The 17,483-nt window shown below is 47.6% G+C and overlaps 2 protein-coding genes across 4 annotated transcripts in view; both read right to left on the bottom strand.

Moving 5' to 3' along the window:
- The window catches only part of POM121C (POM121 transmembrane nucleoporin C), a 51,058-nt gene extending 41,433 nt beyond the window's left edge, over positions 1-9,625 (bottom strand). Inside the window, exon 1 of one of the 2 annotated variants that reach the window (XM_032327014.1) lies at positions 9,454-9,625. The gene's annotated coding sequence lies outside the window, so the exon portion shown is untranslated. The remainder of the gene's footprint in view (positions 1-9,453) is intronic. The other variant, XM_032327015.1, reaches the window with a different exon arrangement.
- Positions 9,626-13,894: 4,269 nt separating this feature from the next.
- The window catches only part of HIP1 (huntingtin interacting protein 1), a 137,350-nt gene continuing 133,761 nt past the window's right edge, over positions 13,895-17,483 (bottom strand). For both annotated transcript variants that reach the window (XM_032327016.1, XM_032327017.1), the window contains exon 32: positions 13,895-17,298. The gene's annotated coding sequence lies outside the window, so the exon portion shown is untranslated. The remainder of the gene's footprint in view (positions 17,299-17,483) is intronic.

Here is a 17,483-nt window from a genome sequence, read left to right as displayed (position 1 = left end):
TTTTTATTTTTAAAGATCTGAAACATGGCAAAATATAAACATTTGGTGATAAAGGAGATATTCCTTCTATTATCCTCTGTATATTTTTGAAGTTTGAAATACTTCATATTAAAAAACACTTTTTAAAGATTTATTTATTTATTTGACAGAGATCACAAGTAGGCAGAGAGGAAGGGGGAAGCAGGCTCCCCGCTGAGCAGAGAGCCTGATGCAGGACTCTATCCTAGGACCCTGAGATGATGACCTGAGCCGAAGGCAGAGGCCTAACCCACTGAGCCACCCAGGCACCCCAAAAAACATTTTTATTTTTACTTTATTTTATTTTATTTTTTAAAGATTTTAATTTATTTATTTGACAGCGAGAGATCACAAGTAGGCAGAGAAGCAGGCAGAGAGAGAGAGGGAGAAGCAGACTCCCTGCCAAGCAGAGAGCCCGATGTGGGGCTCGATCCCAGGACCCTGGGATCATGACCTGAGCCACAGGCAGAGGCCTTACCCCACTGAGCTACCCAGGTGCCCCTCAAAAAACATTTTTAAAGGATCCAGTGGATTTGGCAATAGGAGATTATTGGTGAACCTGACTACAAAAATCCGTTTTTAGTATTTATATTATTATTTATATTGGGGTCAGCAAACTATGACCTGCAAACAGGTCACCTATTGCTATAAATAAAGTTTCACTGGAACAGAGTCATGCTCATTAGATTATGTATGTCTGTGGCTGCTTTCCTACCACAACAGCAGAGTTGAGTAGTGACAGAGACCATACGGCCTCTATGCCTCAAATATTAACTACCTGGCCCTGATTTATATCATCTACAGCACTTGGCTTAATGTCTCCTACATAGTAAGATCCGAAGAAATGTGCTAGTACTCCCAAACAGTGCACGTTGTTTACTTTGCTCAGTAAATATTAGCTGAGCTCCTACTACCTGCCAGATAATGCTATAGGCCCCAATTACAGGACAAAAAAATGACCAGACAGGACTGGTCCCTACACTCTTGTTTCTTCCTTCCGTGTTCAAGGTTGCCTTGGAGTATAATATAGTACTTTAATGTGCTACTTCCCACTAGAGGGCAGCCTGAAGTTTTTCCATAATGGCACAGTAACAGCTGTTAACCTCGCTTTCCACACCACCCGTGAACGGCTGTGAAGGACAAAATACCAGACTACCTAAGGGTTGTATTTATTCTCTCAAGATTGTCATTGACAAAATTATAAAATGGGTCAAGTATGTCTTTGGAACTCCCGGCCTCCTATTTCTTCACCTTTCCTTAAAGGCACCACTTGCAAGTAACAAATGTGACAGAACCAGTCAAGTAGATCTCACACCAGTGGATAGTTGGGTCGGGGGGAGAGAAGAAGATTCCTGGGGAGGGAGGGATCAGCCTGGTAAGCACAGAGCTGCAGACCAGAAGCTACCCTGGATGCAGAAACACCTGGATGCCTGCTTGCACATACAGACACCAACATGCATGTCTACCCACATTAAAAGAAGAGAAAACACTAACCTCCTATTCATTAATTCACTAGTTATTGCGAAGGCACCCACTGCCTTCTTTGTGCCATGTAAGATACAGCAAGCAGCACAGCAGACACAGAACCAGCTCTCAAGGAGCGTATAGTCTAACAGGGAAATCAGACAGTAGACACATAAAATACACTGAAAGTACAGAAGTAGAAAAGAAAAAGACTGTTTCAGTTACTAATAGTAAAAAAATAAATAAATAAAATGTGTAGTAGTACAAAACAATCATTTTCTTTCTCTCTTTTTTCCCTCTCCCTTTCTTTTCCTTCCTTCCTTTCTTGGAGAGACACACACAAAGAGAGAGAGAGAGCGCGCAACCGGGAGGGGCAGAAGGAGAATCTCAAGCAGACGCTGCACTGAGCACAGAGCCTGATGCGGGGATCGATCTCCTGATCCTGAGATCATGACCTGAGCCAAAAACCAAGAGTTGGATGCTGAACTGACTGTGCCACCCAGGCACCCCAAATAATCATTTTTAGATCCTCAGAGATTCTGTAATTCCAGTGCACTGGCTTGTTTCTGGCCTGCAATGTCTGGGAAGTCAGCTAGGAAGACTCAAAGGCTAAGGGTGCTTGATGGGTAGAGGCTGAAATCATCTAGAGGCATCTTCACTCAACTAGCTAGTGGCTGATACCAGTCATCAGCTGGGACCTCTGCTGAACTGTGGGCCGGAACAGATGCACATTTCTTCTGCCTATTGTCTCTCCATATTGGTTAGTTTGAGTTCCCTCACAATATGACGGCTTGGTTGAAAGAGAAAGCATTCCCAGAGAAAAAGGCAGATGTGTGCAGCATTTTGATGATCGGCCTGGGAAGTACCACAGCATCGCTTCTGTCCTACTGTATTTGGTCAAGACAATCTCAAAGATCTGCACACGTTCAAGGGAAGAGACAAACTGCCACCGTCATTGGGATGGAAGCAGCAGTAAGATTATATTGTAACAAGAGCATGTGTAATGGGAGATATTACTGTGGTCACCAACAGAAAATACACTCCGCCCCAGGCTGTCATGATAACATAGGATGGGGGCACAACTTAGCCAAAGAGGTTTCTGTGAGGAAGTCTTTTCTTGGGCATAGGGGATCGGGGGCTAAGAGGAGCCTGGGGAAGTTTCGGGTGGAGGCACATGAAAGGCTGCGGTCCACAGAGAGGCTGGTGTGTGGGAATGCTGGGTTTTAGTGCATTCAAAGAGGCAGCAAGGGGAGAGAAGAGGCAAGGGGAAAGGCGGAAGATACACAGGGAAGATTCCGTGTGCTCTGGGTCATGCCCTCCATAACAGCATAACAGAAGAATAACAGCAGCCTCCAGCCAGTGCTGTCCTAGGAAAAGAGAAGCTGGAGAGGACAGGAGCAAACTGGTGACAGTGGGGGAAAAGGTGCGTGGTTTAGCTGCCACCCTACCCCAGACGGCCCAATATGGAAGATGAAATTGAATCTGGCCAAGTCTTATCCAGACAAAGTAAAAAGTCTGGAGGAAATAGCTCTGCCTCTAACAGATGCCAGAGGCAGCTAGAAACAGAGGCTGCACAGCTGTGTCAGCAACACAGTGGAGGCAGGGAGATCCAGCACATTTGTGGTAAAAACTCAAGTTGCTATCACTCAGGCAGGCACCTGCAACCCTGTATTTCTTGCCCTCATACTCAGTTCAGATTAGCAACTCAGTGGGGTTCTTATCTTATACTTGGGACTGAATGTGTGTCCAGACGCTGGTCTTGTCTTGAAAGAGTCAGATCCAGGGCGCCAGGGTGGCTCAGTGGGTTAAAGCCTCTGCCTTCGGCTCAGGTCATGATTTCAGGGTCCTGGGATCGAGCCCTGCATCAGGCTCTCTGCTCAAGCGGGGAGCCTTCTTCCTCCTCTCTCTGCCTCCCTCTCTGCCTACTTGTGATCTCTGTCTGTCAAATAAATAAATAAAAATCTTTTTAAAAAAAAGAATCAGATCCAAGAGGTTTATCTTTAAAATGGTTACTCTGGGGGCACCTGGGTGGCTTAGTCGTTGAGCCTCTGTCTTTGGCTCAGGTCATGATCCTAGGGTCCTGGGACTGAACCCTGCATTGGGGCTGGGCGGGAAGCCTGCTTCTCCCTCTCCCACTTCCCCTGCTTGTGTTCCCTCTTAATTGTCTCTGTCAAATAAATGAATATAATGTTAAAAATAAAATAAATTGGATACTCTCTATCACTGTGCCGTTATCAATATGTTATATCAACTCAAATTATAATTATCTGTATGCAAATAATAAGAGATAAAACCAGCAGCATAAGCATGTAAAATAGTCTGGCTTGTGTGCTTCTCTAAACATACAATTTCGATCGACCTACAGAAATATGACACAGATTATGTGGACACTAAACTACTTGCACTGATCTATGCTTCTGCATGGAATGCCTTTACTCACCTAGGGAAAACCTATTTATCTTCTAAGATTCAGCCTGAGTGTCACAACCTCTGTGGACCCTTCCTCAGCCCCAAACATATGGCCACGTCCACCCTGCAGTCCCCATTCTGTCTTGTACAGACTAATTTCATTGCATTTATGTATTGTGTGCATTCATATATATATTACTCCCGACTCAAGTCTCTGGGCTCTTTGAAGACCTGGATTATACCTTATTTGTTCCTGTTTGGATGTGCAACACAGCGAGCACTTGATAAATGTTGGCAGATTACTGCATGACCAAAAATTTCGTCTTCAAACTGAAGCTAACGAGAATCGACTCCGCTACTTTGGTGGGAGATCACAGACAATTTGGGTTATCTTTTACTGAAGCAGAGTCCATGCCAAACTTGAAGGATTTAACAACCACCGACCCCTGTGTAATGCCTGCTGATTTGGTGCCAGCTGCTGTTCTAAGTGTTTGCCATGGACTAGCCCACCTAATCTCCTGCCAGTCCACCAACCATATGCGAGTCTAGTAAGGGATAAAAAGGCTGAGGCTGTTCACCTGGAGAACAGGGCCCACATGGACAGATGAAATGAGGAAAGAGATACGGAGGCAGATGGGCTAGAGAGTGGGGTTCTGCATGCTGTATACTGAGGTGAGGTTTTCACTGCCAGCTGTGACCCTGAGACATAACCCATACACAGTATGGACAGGAGTGTTCATCACACAGGAGCAAGTGTATCACTGCTAAAAGGAGTAGTCACACTCTCAAAATTTCTCAATAAAATGATTACAAATGCCAGATGTTGTTTCTGGTTCCACAGAAGACAGACTAAATACAGCCATCACATTCCTCTTGCTAATTACAACCAAAACTCCTGCTCAAAATACATGAATCCATGGTCCTCTTGAAAGACCTCTTTCAAGAGGTGGAGAAAAGAAGGCAAACTGGGTAGGGACCTAAGAGAAGACCCAGTGGTGAGTTTCCCAGGTGGTCGGTTTGTTTTGTCTTCTGTTTATCCTGTCTTGGGTAACAGAGCAGCCTACAACAGAAAATGCCAGCAAGCCCCCCGCCAACTGCCTCACCTGGAAAAGCCCCAAGAAAAGCCCACTCTCTCTAGCCAAATGACCAGGAAGAGGGGAGTTCTGCAGGATGGCACCATTTTGACTACTGCCACCCTACTCCAGGCAAACACCAGGAAAGAACCCATAGTGTTCCTCTTCTCATCAGGTACTGCAGAGACTGTGGGACAAAGCCCAGTTCATCAATGCCCACTCTGCCCCAGCAAAGCAGAGGTGACACCTCCCCCTTCCCATCAAGCATTGAAGAGATTGGAGAGGAGCCCTACTATCCACAACCTGCACTAACTGAATAATACTATAAAGGGTAGCACACCATGCTGTCTCAAATAGAATGTGAAAAAGGATTCTTTTTGCGGGGGGGGGGTGCCCAAACCCATGACCCTGAGATCAAGACCTGAGCTGAGATCAAGAGCTGGATGCCTAACTGACTGAGCCACCCAGGCACCCCATAGGAAAAGGGATTCTTTAAATATGTGTATGAAGTACAGGGCATGCCACCGCAAGCAGCCCACATGTGAAACCAATCAGCAACAACAAAACAAAAGCTTTGAGAACTGAACCTCAATGTGGAAAATTCTGATGGTTCAAATTGGCCTCTGAATAGTATACAAGTGGGTCAGGCCAAGCTAGATCTGCAGAGGTTTCAAAAACTAAATTGCATTTTGCCTACAAATATGGACCAGAAGGTCCACATCTGACTGCTAAAATAGAAGATATTTATAGGAAATAGAGCCTCAAAACATAATAACCAGAATATATCCAGCCTCAAAACAAAATATCCAGGATAAAATAAAAAATTATTCCTCATACTAAAAACCAGAAAAATAACTCAAATGAGAAAAGCCAATCAACAGATGCCAACGCTGACGTGACAAGATGTTGGAGTTACTGAATAAAGATTTTAGAGCAGGTATCACAAAAATGTTCCAACATGTAATTATAAACACTTTTGAAAGATACTGGAAAACAGAAAGCCTCATCAAAGAAAAAGATATAAAGACCCACACAGAAATTTCAGAATGAAAAATTACAGTAAGTGGAAACTCAAGAATGGGGTTAATAACAAAATGAAGATTTAAAAGAGGAAAGAATCAGTGAACCTGAAGATATATCAGTAGAAATACCCAATCTGAACAACAGAGACAAAACAGAAAAAAAAAGAACAAGTGCCTACAAGACAATAACAAAAGATCTTACTCCATTTACTGGAGTCCTAGGACAGGAGAAAGACTGTGATACACAAAGAATACTTGAGGAAATGATTGCTGGAAAGATCCTAAATTTGGCAAAGGACACAAACCTACCAATTCAAGAATCTGAGCAAACCCTAAATGGATAAACCCCAATAAATCAACACCCAGACACATCAAATGTCTGAAAATAAAAGACAAAAAATCTTGAAAGTGGATGGAGGGAAAATACAGGGGAAGAACAATTCAAAGGATGAGAAATTTCTCATCAGAAACCATGAGGAGAGAAAGAAGTGGCAAACATTTTTTTTTAAGTGCTGCAAGAAAAGAACTGATGATGCATAATTCCATATCCAGTGAATGAAGGTGGAATAAAGACACTATGAGATAAAAGAAAATAAAATGATCTGCCACTGTCAGAACTGCTCTAAAAGAAGTGAGGGGGGGCAGCCTGACTGGCTCTGGCTGTAGGGCATGCAACTCTTGATCCTAGGGCTGGGAGTTTGAGCCCTATGTTAGGTGTAGAGATTACTTAGAAACAAAATCTTAAAACAAAACAAAACAAAAAGGATGTGATCAAGGAAAAGTTCTTTAAATGGAAAGGAAATAACAAACTGGAAACACCAGGAATGAAGGAAAAAAGCACTTTTTAGTGTAATATCTAGGTGAATGTAATCTCTTGAATTTTTAAAGTTATGTTTGATAGATGAAAGCAAAATTATGACATCATCTCATGAGGTTCTCAATGTATGCAGAGATAATATTCAAGACTACAATCTCATAAAGAAAGGGAAAGGGATGTAAAGGTGGTAAAGTTTCTACATTCCACATGAACCGCTAAAAAGATTAATACTACTAAATTATCATAGTGTGTATAATATAACCTCTATAGCAACCACCAAAAATCTATAAAATGAGAGCTACATTAAAAGTCTAGAAATATTAAAGTGGCATACTAAAAAATGTTCAAGTCCTGTCCCACAATAGGGCAAGAAAAGGGAGAGAGGTACAAAAGAAACAGAGGGAACAAAGAGAAAACAAGTAAAATTGAAGACTTAAATCCTAACCAATCAAAATTTATATTAAATGTAAACTGTCTAAATAGACCCGTTTGAAAAAATGTATTGTCAGGGTGCCTGGGTGGTTTGGTCGGTTAGGAGTCTGACCCTTGATTTTGGCTCAGGTCATGATCTCAGGGTCATCGTGAGATCAAACCCAGTGTTAGGTTCTGTGCTGAGCATGGGGCCTACTTAAGATTCTTGCTCTCTCTCTCCCTCTCCCCCTCCCTGTCCCACATGCTCACGCTTTCTCTAAATAAATAAATAAATAAATAGATTGTCAAATTTAAAAACAAAAGAAAACACTATGTCACACAAAATGGCAGAGTAGGAAGCTCTTCACCAAAGCAACCATTGAGCTGGGAAAAGTGATTACAGTCGACTATTTTGGAGCTCTGGAACCTGACCAGAAACTTTCAGCCCCCACAGAAATCTTTACAAAATTAAGGGAGAGGCTGCTGATTTTTCACAAGTGAGCAGCATGTGAAAGAAAACCAGCCAACATCCCCCATTCCTCAGACAGACATGCTGCCACTCTATGGACAGCAGCCTGCAGTCTTGAGGAAGTTGGCTGATGCCAGGGCAGGCAGTGGAAATCCTGTCCTTCATAAATTTAGGGTCACACATTTAGGACAGTCTGATGGATCCCTGAGGACCAGGATGGATGCTTCAGTTAGATCCCTCAGCAGCAAACAGCTTCCCCCGGGGGCATCTCTCTTATTTGAAGAGACAGAATCCCCTTCCCCTGCTTCCCAGTTTAGAGTCAGGCACTTAGGGACATTTATGTCAGGTTACTTACTCACTGTAGAGAAAATGAAACAGATGCTTCAGGGGTCATACAAAAACAAAGCTACACACTTTTAAAAATCTGTTGGAAAGGTAACACCCAATTCCTGCCCCCGACAAGCAAGAAATTAGCAATGCCTGATGACTAAGAAAATCACCTTTGGAGACATTGAGAACGTACAATCATCCACCAAAAATTATAAAACACACCAAGAAACAGCAAAGTATGGCCCCTCCACAGGGAAAAAAAAAAAAAAAAAGAATCTGACGGAAACCAGGCCCCAAGGAAGCCCAGGCATCGCGCTTCCTAAATGCGACCTGGAAGCCAACCATCATCCCCGTGTTCCCGTGAGCTCTGGAAACCACAGACAAAGAACTAAAGGCGATCAGAAAACAACAGATGAAGAAAACGAGAGTATCTATGAGAAAAAAGAATCATGCAAAGGAACCAGAAACTGTGGACTTGGGGTGCCTGGGTGGCTCAGTGGGTTAAGCCTCTGCCTTCAGCTCAGGTCCCAGGGTCCTGGGATCGAGCCCCGCATCGGGCTCTCTGCTCAGCAGGGAGCCTGCTTCCTCCTCTCTCTCTGCCTGCTTGTGATCTCCGTCTGTCAAATAAATAAATAAAATCTTAAAAAAAAAGAAAAGAAAAGAAACTGTGGACTGGAAATTCGGTTAAATGTCAAGCTCGGGAGAGGGACCCAGCAGCAGATCTGAGGAGTAAGAGAAAAGATGAGCGAACTTGAAGATAGGTCCTTTGAAAGGATCGGGTCTGAGGACAGGAAAGCTGAAGGAAGAGACGGAACAAGCCCGAAAAACCCGTGGGAGGGCCACAGAGGGCGGGGTGACACGGGGACCGCTGTAGAGGACCTGGCCCCTCCCTAGAAGGAAGAGGCAAACCCCACAGCTCCGCGCCCGAGCGGCGGTCACGAATTCGGTCGGTGAACACACCGGAAGTGGACGACCGGGCGAGGACGCGAGTACCCCGAGTTCGGATTCAGACAGTCTGAGATAACGCATCGCGGCACAGAGAGCGGCCCCGCAAAGACATAAAACCCGGTCCCAGAGCTTCCAAGGCACGTCCTGTTTGCCGAGGGCACTTAGGGGCCTGGTCACCGGGGAGAGGGGACAGCGGACCACCGCCTGCTAAAAGAGGGCCAAGAACAGAACCCTGAAGAGACACCTAGAGGTGGGCTGAGGAGCAGAAACCAGGGGGGAGCGGCAAGCAGAAGTGGCCTCTAGGAGCCCACGGGGGCACAGGAATGAGTGGGGTGACGGTTAAACAGCAAACGCGGCGGACCCACTAGGCGCCAAACTGCCTTTCCATTATGACGTGCCCCGCCGAACCCAGGCCACCTCAGCCGGGTGGGACGCGCCGGCGGCCGGCCCGGAAGCGAGCTTCGAGGGCGCGCGCGCGTGGAAGGGGCTTACCTGACTGCGCACCTCCAGGGGTTGGCCCAGCCGGAGCCCCAGCGAGCGGCCAGCCCAGGCGGCTGCAGCCCAGAAGGCCCCGTCGTACTCCAGCCTCCTCAGCCTCCCTGGACAGCCCGCCCCCGAGCAGGGCGAAAGCCGCGTGCTCCCGCCATGCACCGCGCGCGCGCACACGCGCGTGTGTCTTGCGTCACTGCGGACGACTCCCGCGAGAGCAGGCATGGGGATCCGGTTGCCAGGCAACCGGGCTCGGTTGCTTGCTCCGCGCAGTGGGTTTCGGGAGTCTTGGGGCTGGGCGGGAAGAGGGTGTGGTGAGGTTCCCGCCCTTGGTCTTCGCCTTGCAGACGTGCGGAATCCAATTCGATGAATCTTTCCTGCAGGACGGGGTGATCTACTCAGTTCCAGGAACCCACGTCCCCTAGGGCACCGGTTGCCTCCAAGGCTGTGACTGAGAGCCCAAATACCTGCCTCAGCCCTGCCCTTTGGGGGTGCAGGATCTTTCTGGGATCTGCAGGATCTTGGCCCGCCGGAAACTGAGCACCTGTCCGTAGCTGGACCTTTCTCAGGGTCCAGTCGTTGGGTGTTCGTTTTATTCCCTTGTAACCGCCCCCCCCCCCCCGACCTTTGTGAAGACTGCCTGGACAACGGCACATTTACACTGAAGCCAGACCTAACGGGCACTTTATTATTATTTTTTTTTAATTTAAACAGTTGGTAAGGGGTGTTTCCCACGCCCCCACCCCCAGCCCCCAATCATTCTGTCCCAAGGTCTGGCTAAAACTGAGCCGCTACCACCTGTTCTCCCAGTCTCAGCATTAAAGAGAAGCCCTTTCTGGGGGCGGGGTGTGCCAAACTCTGGAATTCCCCTCTCTTACCCCAGACTGATTTTGTCACTTCTCTCGCTCCTTCATTTTAATGGGCATAGTTCACTTTCCTCCCAATTCTACAAAAACACTTTTCATCCTCATTCCAACCTGCAGGTCTTCCTGGCTCTAACCAGCAGCTCTCTGGCTGCTTTTCCTTCCCCCAGGAGCTCGGCTATCATGACCCATCACTTCTGTTCTCCCTTCAGCGAGATTTTCTTTGCCCTTTTGGCCAGTCTCCATCCGATGGGAAACCAGGCTGTGTCTCTTCTGCAGTCTGGCCGATTCTAAACATCGCTGGTGAAAAACGAAGAACCGTGCCATCCTTCCTCCATAAATGCATATTTTCTAAAAAGCGCTGGGCTCCGACCGACAGCAGACTGGAAATTGTTTATCCATTCTGTGAGCCTGCTGTCATATGAGCTACAGCCTTTCCCCCAAACTTCCTAAAGTCTGCCACCAACGTGCTACTCAATCCCATTCTACTTTTAGTAAATAATTTCACCTACATCTATTTGCTCTGGAGCAAGGGAGGTATCCCAACCCTCCCTCTGGGGCTGCCAGAAACTGCAGGAGAGTTTCCCTCCACCATTTTGTGTTTTTAGTGATGGAAGACCTAAGGAAGCAGTTAAACCTGAGTGGTTTTATTAGTATTTTTGAGAGAGAGAGAGAGTACAGTGGGGGTGGAGCACAGGGAGAGGGACAAGCAGACTCTGCACTGAGCAGAGCCTGACACAGAGCCTGACTTGGGGCTTGATGCCATGACCCCGAGATCATGACCTGAGCCAAAACCAAAAGTCAGATGCTTAACCTACTGAGGCATTCGGGTGCCCCAAACCCGAGTGTGTTTATGCTAGGTTTGATGAGTGCAAAGTCACAGGAAAATGTCATCGGTTGAAGGAAATTGTGAGCTGAGTGCAGTAAACTTGGGTAATCTGTTCAGATTCTTCTTGGCATCTCTCACATGGAGATAAGGATGTTCCTTGCCTCCAGGATAAGGAGGGTACCTTTCACATGGTCTGCTTCAGAGGAAGGTCAGAAAGTCCTTCCTGTACCTGCCATTTCTTAATTTCCCTCAACTTCAAATATTCAGTATGCCAAAGTGCCATATATCAGCTTGTTCCAAACCCTGTCAAAACAGTCCTGATAAAAATGAAATTTCCTTTGTTTCCTGTCCCCACCGCACCCCCTCCCTTTTTTCCTAGAAGCAACTACTACCATAAATTTTATATCTGTATACTTAAATATATATATATATGTGTATACAGATATAAAATACAGATTATATAATATCTCCAAAAAACATTTTGAGTGTTTAGATATACCCTAATTTTCTCACTGGCTTATAACTCCATCTGTCATACACTGTTGCATAGAGACAGAAACAGATCCGAGGGGTTGGGGAGAGGGGTGAGTAGGGAGTGACTGCTAATAAGAGGTTTTCTTCTGGGGAGATGAAAATGTTTGGGAACCAGATAGAGGGGGTGGTTGCATGACAGTGTGAATGTCCAAAATGAACTAAATGGTTAATTTTATGTTAATCTTACCTCAATCTAGCAAAAGCAGTAAGAAGGCACGGAAAGGTTTTAAGAAGGGAGGGTGACAAGAACAGATGTCACTTCAGGAATGATGATTACTCTAGCTACAGAATGAGAATCGTTTGGCAGGGGCAGAGCTGGGTAGGTGGGAGACAGAGAAGTCTATCGAGGTTATTTAGATGAGACCTGATAGCTAGTGTCACACCACACCTCTGCCTACGATCCCCACCATAAAGTCTCCGATCTTTCCAATGGCTCTTGTGACCTTCTAGGATTTGGCACTGAGTTTGGCCACCCTCTGTCAGCACAGACATCTGTCACGATCAGTGTTCCAACGTCTCCCGCAATGCCTTTAGCTTTGCCTGGAGTATTTTCCCCCTCTCCCTCCCCGACTGCCAACTTTTTTTTTTAAGAGTTCTTAAACATTTTCTAATACATTTTTTATAGTGAGCAGGGGGAAGAGCAGAAGTAAAGGGACAAGCAGACTCTGCGCTGAGGGCAGAGCCTGACATGGGGCTCGATCCCAGGACCCTGAAAGCATGACCTGAGCCAAAGTCAAGTGCTTAACTGTCTGAACCGCCCAGGTGCTCCTGCCCCAATGCCAACTTTTACATATTCTTCAGGTTTCGGCTTAAATGTCATTTGCTGATGGGAGCTTCCCCTGACCTGCTTGAACGTACTAGCTCCCTTGCTGTGTCCTCCTCTTCATACCTTTTGGGTTCTACATCCCACCGGTTCCGTGCCAGCTGCTCCAACTGGACTGCAAGCTTCCAGAGGCCAGATGTGTCCCTGGCACTGTATCCCTCATGCCTTTCAATGCGGTGGATGTGAAATAAGAATTTGTAGGAGGAATGAATGAATCCGCATCTCAAGCAGAGTGCTAGAGCCTTCCTCTTCGTTCTGCCATGCTTAATCTCTATCTCCTCTTTGTTTTAGCTTTGAAGCATGGTTCTTTCTTAAAAACACTTCTGTTGATACCATTACCTCCTACAGCTATTGCTCCATTCTTGTCTTTCCTTTGACTACTGCTGGATTTCTTGAGTGTCCATCTTTTTCACATGTATACTCCAGTTTCTAATGCATCTATCTTCCTTCCAAGATTGGAAGGTCCTTAAAGGAGGGACCAGCTCTTATTTTTCTCCCTCTACAGTCTCTTGCATACAATAGGAACTCCGCAATTCTTGCTGAGTTGACAGAATTCGAGAGGACATGCCTGTTGTAATATTGGTCATTTTCAACCACATAGGAATTGAATACAATTTAGTTTTCAAAATTTATTTCAAATGTTGGTCTTGTAGGGGACAGTCTGTCCACTCATCAGTGGTTCTTCAGATGGAACAGGCTCACCCTTGCATTCTGCTGCGGGGAACGGAAAACCCCAGCTGCAGGCAAGTGGTTCCCATTTCTGTATTTATCCGGATCATCTTCAGGTAGTCCTTCTCTCCTTACTTGGTGACTCATTTGGGCAATTCTCCTGCTTATCCTCCCTGGGCTTTCCCCACCTCCCTCCCTCCCTCGGATGTGCCCTTGGCTTCATGCACCAGCAGCACGAGCTTGCAGAACATGCCGTCTCCATGCATCTAGCCACGCCCATTCATCGGCTCCCCCTGCAGATCCTCTGGTAGCCAGGACTTGCTCTGAATCCCGTTAGGACTGGCATTTTCTGTCCCTGAGCAGCAACTGTCCCAGTTTTAAGGTGACCTGTTACTTTTGCATCTTGAGGGTGGAGAAAGGTGTATCCATAGCCCGAGATGGTAGATTTTAAGCACAGACCTGGGCGTGAAGATGAAGGACAGTGTGGACCACTCTGGCATGTTGTGTTTGATTGTTCCCAAGGACAGGAGTGTACAGGGGATGGAAAGTGACTAAGGAGGGCAAACCAGGTTCTCTACGGGAGCTGTATTCCTGTCTTTAAGACCTACTCCCAAAGGTGCAGAGGTTAAGTGGGATTCGGCGAACACCAGGACACATGTGTAGGCTTTCCACTGGAACCCCGACCCCAAAACCACGTTGAATGTCAGTCAGCACCACTACTCTCGATTGCCAGGTTGAAGTATTTATTTGAAAAATTGAAAACACAGATGCAATGTATTATACAAAGAAAGGTCTTAATATCATAATAAAAGTATTGTTGGAAGGGAAGAAAAGCCAGTGGCTACCTGCCCTGGGAAGGTAGGCACTCGGTGAAAAATGAAATCCATTTCTAGGAACTATTCTAATGGAAAATTGGGGGAAGAGGTTAAAAAACAGAACAGAAGAAAAACAAAACCAACCTATCCCTGCGAACCTAAATGTGAGAGTTTGTTATAAGTTACCAGCAAGATTTATCAGAACCCCCTCGGTTTGTCCCTAGTAGTAATCAGCTTTATTTGGGGCCTTCAAACTGAGGTAGTTGAGGGTCACCTGAAAGACATGTCTGGAAAATGGTCTACTCTCAGAATCGGACCCAACGGCATCTAACCCATGATTTCCCATTGCTTTGGCTCCTGGGGGTGAGAGCCTGTGCCACCGCTGTAGGTTGCTGGTCCTGCATTTGGTCTGACCTTGGGAGGCAAAGGGGTTGGGAGTAGCAGGCAGCCGGCTCGGTTTACTGCGGCGAAGGCTGGCAAGCCCACGGTGGTGGTTGCCTAGGCTACAGATGGCACGGTCTCCGGGGGACCGAGGACAGCGGAGACAGAGCAGAGCCGGTCTGGCTTAAAGGCCAATGCCGGGATCGAAGGCTTTCATTGGTGGGAAGGATTTCCAGAGGCTTGCAAAGGTGGTAGAAGGTAGCGAGAACTTGACCGGTGGCTAAAGACCAGGGTTAGTGGAGCCAGGAGACCCTTCCAGACTAAGGAGCTGGCCGAGAAGTGAGCATTTCCCAGGTGCAAGCTCAGGACCGACCAGCCCCTCTGCGGTGAGAGGCCGAAGCAAACCGATCTGAGGACCAACGACACGCACTGTGACCCCCACGGTACCCGGTTAACCCTGATGTTGACGTGGCAGCTCAAACACTTCCAACGCTCTGGACGTTCTGGACACTGGATTAGGGACTCATTCAGGTGGGACCCTAGGGATCCTGCTGTCCGCGGCAGAACAAGCCGACAATCTAAACTATAGTCTAATTTATTAAACTCCTCTGACTCAGATATAAAAGAACCCCACAAAAGGCAGGTCTTTTCTATTTTTTTTTCTTATTATGTACACACATATCCTTACTCTAGGGATATTAGAGTAACTGTATTACAAAATTAAATAAGGGATACGGCTGTCTTTTGATCTCTTGTCAGTCCTAAGCCCTTCTTTTGTTGTTCTGCCTTGCTGTGTGACCCAATTACACGGATCCACGGGACTTCAGTCATTCATGAAGCTCAGTGGTGACTTTAAAAGGCTGTGATGTTCATTTTTAGCCTGAGGAGGTCATCCCCGTTTGAATCAAGTATTTCACACCAAGTATAAACACCCTCGTTTTTTTTTTCAGAAAAGCCAAGGGAGGACAATTGGATTTTGGCTAGAAGACAGGCCAGCTCCTAAGGCGAGTGAGGACAAACATAACTGTGCCACATCTGAAGGATACTTCTGGTGCTTTCTTCCCTGTCTTACTACTCCGGCTAAGTCCACCAAGGTTTTAACAATCACTGTGGCTTCTTTTTTGGAAGAAGCGTTATTTGGAGCATCCCAGAGTGGCCTGATACAGCAGATTTTTTTCACCATGGGTAATTCAGAGCACGGCAGTTCGGCCAAGATTCTGGAAGGGAGGACCAGTCCGCTGTGAAAATGCTGATCCACTCTGAGAACACACCGACTGGCTTCATTGGTACAACTGGGCCAGGGGCACCCCCCACACACTTCTTCTGAGCCTCGGATGGAAAAACGCTGAGTGCAAAGAAGTATTAAGCGTAAGACGGCTCATTTGCTGTTGACCCCTCTTTATTCGCCCAATGTGGAGATCGCCTGAGTCTCGGAATCCGAGCTAACGGGAGACTGGTTTTTGAGTGCCCTACTTAGCAAATGCACAGAGAGGGAGGGGTGGGAGGTGGGGGAAGGAGGATTGATTCACAGTGATCGAACAGGAACCTCGCCACCGGTCACGTAGCAACACTTAGCAATGTTCCTTTGGGACAGGTCCTGGGAAGTGCTTGTTGGCTTCTACCTAAGAGTTGCTACAGATAAGGAAGGAAGACACTGTCCGAGATCGGAAGGTCACTTAAATGCTGGGGTCTGTCTGTCTGGAGGTGGACAAGTGCGGTCAGGCTGTCCACCTCTGGGAAGCTGTTAATGCGTCTTCTGTCCTCATCCTGTCTGGGCAGCACAGGCCCAGGTCGTGTGGCGGGAAGGGCTCGGAGTCAGTGGTCCCCCTTTTCTCGGTTTCCCTGACCCAGGTGGTCTGAGGAACCTGCTGGCCTCAGGGTCCAGGCCGGTAACAGACTGGGAAGCATGTTGGCCTGCTGTCTGATTCTTGAAAACCGGTGGCCTGGGGCAGCCATGCAGCCCCGCCATCACCACACCTCAAATCCTGATTGCTCAAAGCGTCTCCCTGGAGGCTGCTGCCAGTGCGGAACGGAGGTTAGTAATAAATATTAAAGGTACCAAACCAAGCACAGGGTTCTTTGCTGCCGGGAGCAAGTTTGCCTGATCCTCTGGCAGAAGTCTGCCTGATCTTCCCTTGGGTAGAACGTGGAACTATCTTCTTCAGGTTCGAGAGGATGTCCAGGCGGCCAGCTGGAAAAGCCCTCACGCAACTCCCTCTCAGGGTCCCGCCTGGGTCTGAAGGGAGGTGGCACGGAAAATTCTTTCCAGGGGAAACAAGTGTGGCTACTCTCACCAGCACACTCAAAGCACGGGATAAGGTTTTTCAGTCTGGTCACCGAAAGTTCCCAAAGCAGGGGTCTCCTGAGGCGTGGGCCGCATGCACCCCCTTCCTTTCCTTTCCTTTCTTCACCCCTGTCACCCGGGAAGGTGGGCAGAGGCTTCTCTGGGCTCTCTCGCTTGAGGGAGGCTCTCCTTCTGCCTCTGGAGGAGGAGTGTGGCCCAGCAGTGGTGCCCACCCTAGGCAGTGGGCTCGTCTGACCCAGACTCGCTCAGCGGGACACTCAGCACGGAGGCTGGCGTGGAGCACCAAGGTGAAGCCTGAGCAGCACCATTGCTGTTAACTGCTGTTCGTAGGGGCCCCCGATGGCTCCGAGCGCCAGGGGTGCTCCCTTGGGGAGAGGTGGCTCTACGAGGGAACACCGGAAGAAGAAATCCCCCAAAAAAAGGAAAAAAAAAAAGAAAATCCCAACCAACCACCGTAAGAAGCAGCGGGGAACCCATGGGACTGCCAAGAGAGGGGACAGTTGTCTTGGCGTGCTTGGCCGGGACGCTCCTGCTGTTCTGTCGGCACAGATGTAGGGCGGCGTCCTGGCTTGGAGCCCCGCCAGCCCTCTGACGCTCATGAGTTGGTGCAGATGGTGAAACAGAAAAGGCTGAGGAGAAAACAGAGAAGAAAAGGCGTGAGGCGGCCCCCCACCAGGGATCTCAGAAACAGCCAGCCCCTTGGACAAGGACGCTGGGCGTCTAGGGGTCCAACGGCAGGCAGGGCAGGGACGCAGGTCCTCTCTGTGAGGGGTGGCCCTGGTCCACCACTCCTCTGTGGAAGGCCACTGGGGTC

The sequence above is a fragment of the Mustela erminea genome, chromosome 20 (genome assembly GCF_009829155.1).
Source record: "Mustela erminea isolate mMusErm1 chromosome 20, mMusErm1.Pri, whole genome shotgun sequence".
Classification (NCBI taxonomy): Eukaryota; Metazoa; Chordata; class Mammalia; order Carnivora; family Mustelidae; genus Mustela; species Mustela erminea.
Note: the sequence above shows the minus strand (reverse complement) of the source record. Positions and strands in the feature narration are given on the sequence as shown.